General features: G+C 28.3%; 3 protein-coding genes across 12 annotated transcripts in view; 2 read left to right on the top strand and 1 right to left on the bottom strand.

The window, feature by feature from the left end:
* Window positions 1-6,117, top strand: part of LOC100570512 (ring canal kelch homolog) — a 278,429-nt gene that overhangs the window by 8,158 nt on the left and 264,154 nt on the right. The gene's annotated exons all lie outside the window — the stretch shown is intronic.
* The window catches only part of LOC100158704 (kelch-like protein 3), a 255,214-nt gene that overhangs the window by 28,704 nt on the left and 220,393 nt on the right, over window positions 1-6,117 (bottom strand). The window lies entirely within an intron of this gene.
* LOC103310233 (ring canal kelch homolog) overlaps window positions 4,000-6,117 on the top strand; it is a 5,268-nt gene continuing 3,150 nt past the window's right edge. Inside the window, exon 1 of the mRNA XM_016806743.2 lies at window positions 4,000-4,178. The gene's annotated coding sequence lies outside the window, so the exon portion shown is untranslated. The remainder of the gene's footprint in view (window positions 4,179-6,117) is intronic.

Below are 6,117 nucleotides of genomic sequence, written 5' to 3'. Positions count from 1 at the left end.
TTTTATTAGATTTAGGTTTAGGTTTTTATATTAAAGTGAGTTAACCTATTATCAAACATTGAAACATTAAGGTAAGAACATTATCTGTGCTCAAGTGTCGGCGATTTTTTCGATGTTTAATAAAAGCCAACGCTTAATCACAGATAAAGTACTAGAATTTTAATTATTTATGTTCACAATAAAATATGATTGATTTTTGGAATTTTTAAATATTTTATTTGAAGACCATATTTCGTGTACTTGATACTTGTACTAGATTTTTTGTACCACTTTACGACCACCTGTGACGATACAAATTATAAACTTTCATTTTTCAAATAAGAACCCCTCTTTTTCATTATACTGAAGGTATTTTTGTTAAGAAATTTTATATATCCAAATCAAAATTCGAATGTGTAATTTTTGAGTACCTACCTATATATTACTTTTTGTATACTAAGCCACTATAAGAATAATATTGTGAGTTATTAGATAATTTGAAAATGTTGGTAATAAGTAATTACTGTTGATCTATCAATATAAATATTTTGTAAAATTGATTCAAGTACCTATAATACCTATAATAAAAACTACACCTAATATAGTAATATATGACATACCTAGTATAAGTTATGTTTTCGTACAACCATTTTTTTTTATTTTTATGATCATTTAGGTTTTTTTTTATTAAAAAAACATAATTATTACAATCGATTATGAAACTTGATGGTAAGAACATTATCTGTGTTTTGTTGGAAGTTGTTTTACGATAATTCAGTGTTTAAGTGATTTATAGCGTGTATAATAAATGTAAATTAAAAATGCTCATAACTCACTTAAAAACTGAATTATCCAAAAAAATTTCTAACAAAACACAGATAATGATCGTACCATCAATTTTTATAATAGGTCGATTCACTGTAATTTTTAATCTAACGGCATAAGACTTGAATTTCTGAGCGTAAATTTGGTATGTTACGCTGTTAAATTCGACTTCAATGATAAAATAATAATATCATTGTGCACGAAAACCGATTTTGAGAGGAAACCATGCGTTTCATAATTTTATTGTATAAATAAACAAATTTAAAAATTTAAAAATTTTTTTACAAAAATCTAAAATATCTCATTTTTTGATAGCGATAGAATAACTATAGTTGGGAACCTTCTAATAAAATTTCTTATATTAGCTATGAAAAGAAAAATTTGTATGAATTTCTAACTAAAAAAAAAGTTTACAATATTTAAAAAAAACTATCGTGGCTAAAATAGTTTGAAAAATTTTCCATGTATGGAAACTGCAAATATAAAAATTTGGTGAACATTTCATGAGTCTGCGGTTATTTGTTTTGGAAGTCCATCAAAATGTCAATAACTGATCAATTATTTACCACTATAAATATCGTAAAATGTATAAGTTTAAATCTTAATGCGTTTCGTTTAAGTAATTTTTTTTTTTTTTGTTATAGGTAGGAATACTTCTCTGATATTTTCTATTAAAGTTTTTAATCATAGGTATGAAAAGAACAACTTTCATGAATTTCTAAACTGAAAAATAATTTACAACATTTCAGTTGCTCCAATAGAGAGTCAAAATTGTTTGAAAATATTACCATATTCGGAAAATAGTTATTGTAACATTTGGTGAAAATTTCAAGTATCTAGTATTATTCGTTTTTGAATAACAATAAAATTGATTGATGAAAATTCGTTAATTTAAAGATGAATATCCAATACCGTAAACATTTTAAATTCAAACGCTCATAAAAAATTTAAGTTACTTTCCAGTATGCTTTTTTTTTTGTTTAAGGTAGGAACAGTTGTGGGGATATATCAACATTTCTAACGTTAACTATGAAAAGAAAACTGTTATGTATTTCTAACTGAAAAAAAGTTCTGATATTATTTAACGTTGATTAGTGATTTTATATCTTTAGTCTAAAAGATATACATATACGTCGGTTGAAGACATAAGCGCCAAGATAAGATAAGAAAAAAAAAACTCAGATCGTACAAAAGCGCCAAAATCATATCGTACATAAGCGCCAAAATCCTAGGTACCTGTGTGCCACGATTAATAGATATTAAATAACAGATATTAAATTTAGAACTATATCGTTCAAAAACTCCAAACGTTTAATCTTAATCGACAAATGTCTAATCTTATAAAGAATTGTACAATGGAAGAAATACCAGGATGGTGAAATAAATCGTGTAGAATATGTGAAAAAAAGTGGGATTAAAAAATCAATCAATTTATTAAATTTATAATTTATTATTGACATTTTTGTTTTATAAAATCTCAACCGATGTATTAAATTTATATTGAATTGCATGTATATCATAATTTATGATTTATTAATTTTATAATATAATATAATTTTTATAAGATACCTATATCAATTTTGAAAAAAAACTACTTAATATATAAAATATTTATTTTGGCGCAAATGTATTTAATTTTTGCACCTTTGGCGCTTATGTCATATAGCCCTCTACGTATAGTTAATCTACTACTCTAATTATATATTATAATTAATTTTCCTGAGTATGGAGTCGTATTCGTGGATAAGGGGTTGAATTCAACGCTCGAAGTCACTGCGGCGTGTCTTGATGTGATTCGAACACATTATAGGTATATGAATTTGTTATCTATGATTTGGGACTTGATTATTAACATATGCTTTCAAAATCCCTACATGCGTAGCAAGAGTACATATAGTCGATTCGCTAACCGAATGTAATTTAAGTTAATGAGCACTTATTATTATACTCATATTCTAAAATAGATAATTGCATAACTGTGTAATAATACTATAACTGCCCTATGATACGATGATAGTCACAGAATCTTATATTATTGCAAAGAGTAAATTCATAGGTGAATAAATAATTAACAATGTCAATTTGTTAGATAATACAAAATAATTAATTTAGACAGTCATACCGAATTCTGGAATACCTAACTCAATATACATACATATATAAACGCACTCGCTTTGAATGGCAAAAATATTGTCGAAGTGCATACTGGCGTGGACGTTGTGCATCGGATCCTCTTGCGTGAAAAACAGACGTAGAAGTCGATTCTGTATGATCCTTATATAGAGTGATTTTTGTGAAATCCCTTCTTTTGATATGCATCGATTAATACGTAATATTAATGTATTGATGTGTTTATGATCTTATTTTATTTAGTGCGGTGTGACAAAGGTGCCGCTGGTAATTTATTGTTATTTTTACCGAATGTCTTGACCGTATAGATGTAGAATATTATATTTTATGTGTTGCATGTGTCGCTTTGTGTGTATAAGGAATGCGTATAGATATATGCATAAAGCGTATGTATATGCGTAGTATGTAAACTTGGTCACCCCACACTCCATACGGACCTTCGCTATTAGTTATTTTGTGTTTTTATTTAAGTATAGAAATATAATATATTACAGAGCGATACAACGACTTTTATCTTGTTGAACCTATAGGGTGGACAATTATTTATGTAACAGCGTGCTTTTATTTTAGATAGCATAAATACGTTAAAAGTAATTCTAAACATTTGGTTTTTTATTTTTTTCATTTGCTTAGTAAAAAAAAAAGATGAAATAAAAATAAAATAAAATAAAAAATAATTGGATAGTGCTATAAAAAAAAGCATACTGTTGCACATCTAATGTTCTTCTTTACGTGTTGTGAACATTTGGTAGTTCTGCAACAAATATGATGCGTGAAAAGTTGTCCCGCGCAAAACAGTTTTTGCTATGTTGTATATTTGTAAGACGGTGTCAACACAAGCGGGTGTGACGTCCTCTTAATTATCTATCGGTACACTGTGTAGCTTTTTTATACTTTATTTATTATTATTAGGTAAATAATAATGGTAGATCGTTACGTCATGACCGATAAAACCGACTTATACACGTAAGTGGTACTCGAAAAAATAAGTACAAGAATCTATTACTACGTAAACAAGATAACATAATATAGGTAGTACATATCAAGGACAGTATATATGAAAACAAATTAAATGTGTACTTAACGTTTCGGTATATTTTATTTTCAGTCTAGCAAGACGGTAATTTATTAGACACCTCTCGCAGTCACTCCACGAGGCACAAACGCGATACACTACACTGTCATATAATATAGTCGGTACTATAGTCCGTGTGCACTGTGCATCAAGATTCGACATCAGTTAGGTAGGTATTGTTTATAATTTAAATTGTATTTTTATATATTTTTATATATTGGATAGATACATTTTAATTCTTAGCGTACCTACCTACCTATACATCGATTATATTATAGGCCCATATTATTTCAAAACCATATGCTTATCAATTATTGTCCTGTATTATTGACCATTACTGCACTGATCTCAATTCAATCATAATAAATAAATAAGAAAATACATATTCTATAAATTGATTTTAATTCAATAATATTTTCGATGTGACTAGACGTCCGACGATGGTCGAGTATACATTATCTTACCTACCATGGTCAAACGTCTATAGACACATCGTAATATTTTACTAATTATAAAAATATAGGTAATTACTTTTAAAATTGTTTACCCTTGTTTTGATAAAAATAAAATTAATAACAAATAAAATCTTATTTATATATATAGATATAGCATACTACAATATATTTTACTAACAATAAAAATGTAAATACTTACTTTAGAAAAGCAGCCTTGTATTCTGATAAAAATAATGTTAAATTAAAAATAAAAGCGCCAATATGCATTTAAATATAATGTATGTCCAAACATACAATTAATATTAGTACCAAATTTTAATAATATATTAAATATAATCAAATCATGTAAACACACGTGTGTGTACATTTTCGTTTTCTAATAGAAACTTATGTAGTTACGATATAGATGTGCAACACTTTTACTATCACTTTCTATATTATATACGGACTCGGGATGACCTAAATTGGGCATATATATACATTATACAAGGGCCTTTATGTATGTAATATTTACTTACACGGACGCCGTCATACGGTGTGTACAGTCAAAGAATATTGTCTAAGTTGTAGGTTAGTAGGTTACATATTATATATTATACTTATTGTTAATAATACATAATATAATCATATTGTCGTGTTATAACTTATTATATTAATACTAAAGTCATTAGTTCGTCAAGCTTCACTTTCAACAATGTAGAATCAATATATATTGTAATTTTGTTTAGTATTATTTAAATACATTTTTACTGTGACACTTTAGATGAGTGGGTACATGTATAACTACCGAGAAAAAATTGAAAAAAGTAATATTGTAAAGTAAAAATTACACATAGACAGCGGCCGGGGCCCCTCCGATTTTTTTAGGGTCTCGTACAAGTTTAATATTATTCATTAATCATTGACTGTACAGCGGAGTGCCATCCACTCAGCGGTTTTTTTTTTTATTTGTTTGGCGTATGCCTGGTCTAGGTATGGAGTAAGAACCCCGTAAAGTATTTATCGATATATTTAACCGTACCTATACGCAGTTTTTCTTACAGGGCCCAGATGCTTGCCTTTTATTATAGTGTGAACAGGGCGCTATAAATTATAATAGTACAAGTTTCAAGTAATAAATAGGAGGAGGTTTTTTTGGATTAGTTGTGTTAGGTACTGCAAGTTGAGTTAGGTTTTTATCTCTCCTTAAAAACAATGGGCTCAGACGAGGCCACGAGGGCCCCACTCACCCACCCTACTGCAGCGGCTCCGCTGTTGGATTCAGCGATCATGAAAATGTTACATACAAAAATATGTATGATTTATAATACTATACTTCAGACTTCTACTTATACCAATTATATGTATACACATATTATATTATATATATACCTAATAAAATATTAAACAACGATAAAGATTTTACATTTACTTTTGAAAGTTTACGTGAATAATATTACGAATAGGCAGTGGCGAGCCGAAGTTGTCAATTTTGACGCTGTTGCGTCGACTTTTCAAAGGGGGCGGTGCCACCCCGTGTCTATGGCGCAGAATTACATGTTAAAGCCTGACCTCTTGGCTCTTTTGATCACATTTTATTAACATCATAAATTCATAACTTTGTTATAAGTAAAAATAGGATGGTGGTGGTGGTGGTAAGTACATAATTATGAA

This window comes from Acyrthosiphon pisum, chromosome A1, assembly GCF_005508785.2.
Source record: "Acyrthosiphon pisum isolate AL4f chromosome A1, pea_aphid_22Mar2018_4r6ur, whole genome shotgun sequence".
NCBI classification, from domain to species: domain Eukaryota; kingdom Metazoa; phylum Arthropoda; class Insecta; order Hemiptera; family Aphididae; genus Acyrthosiphon; species Acyrthosiphon pisum.
This window is presented reverse-complemented; position numbering and strand designations above follow the sequence as displayed.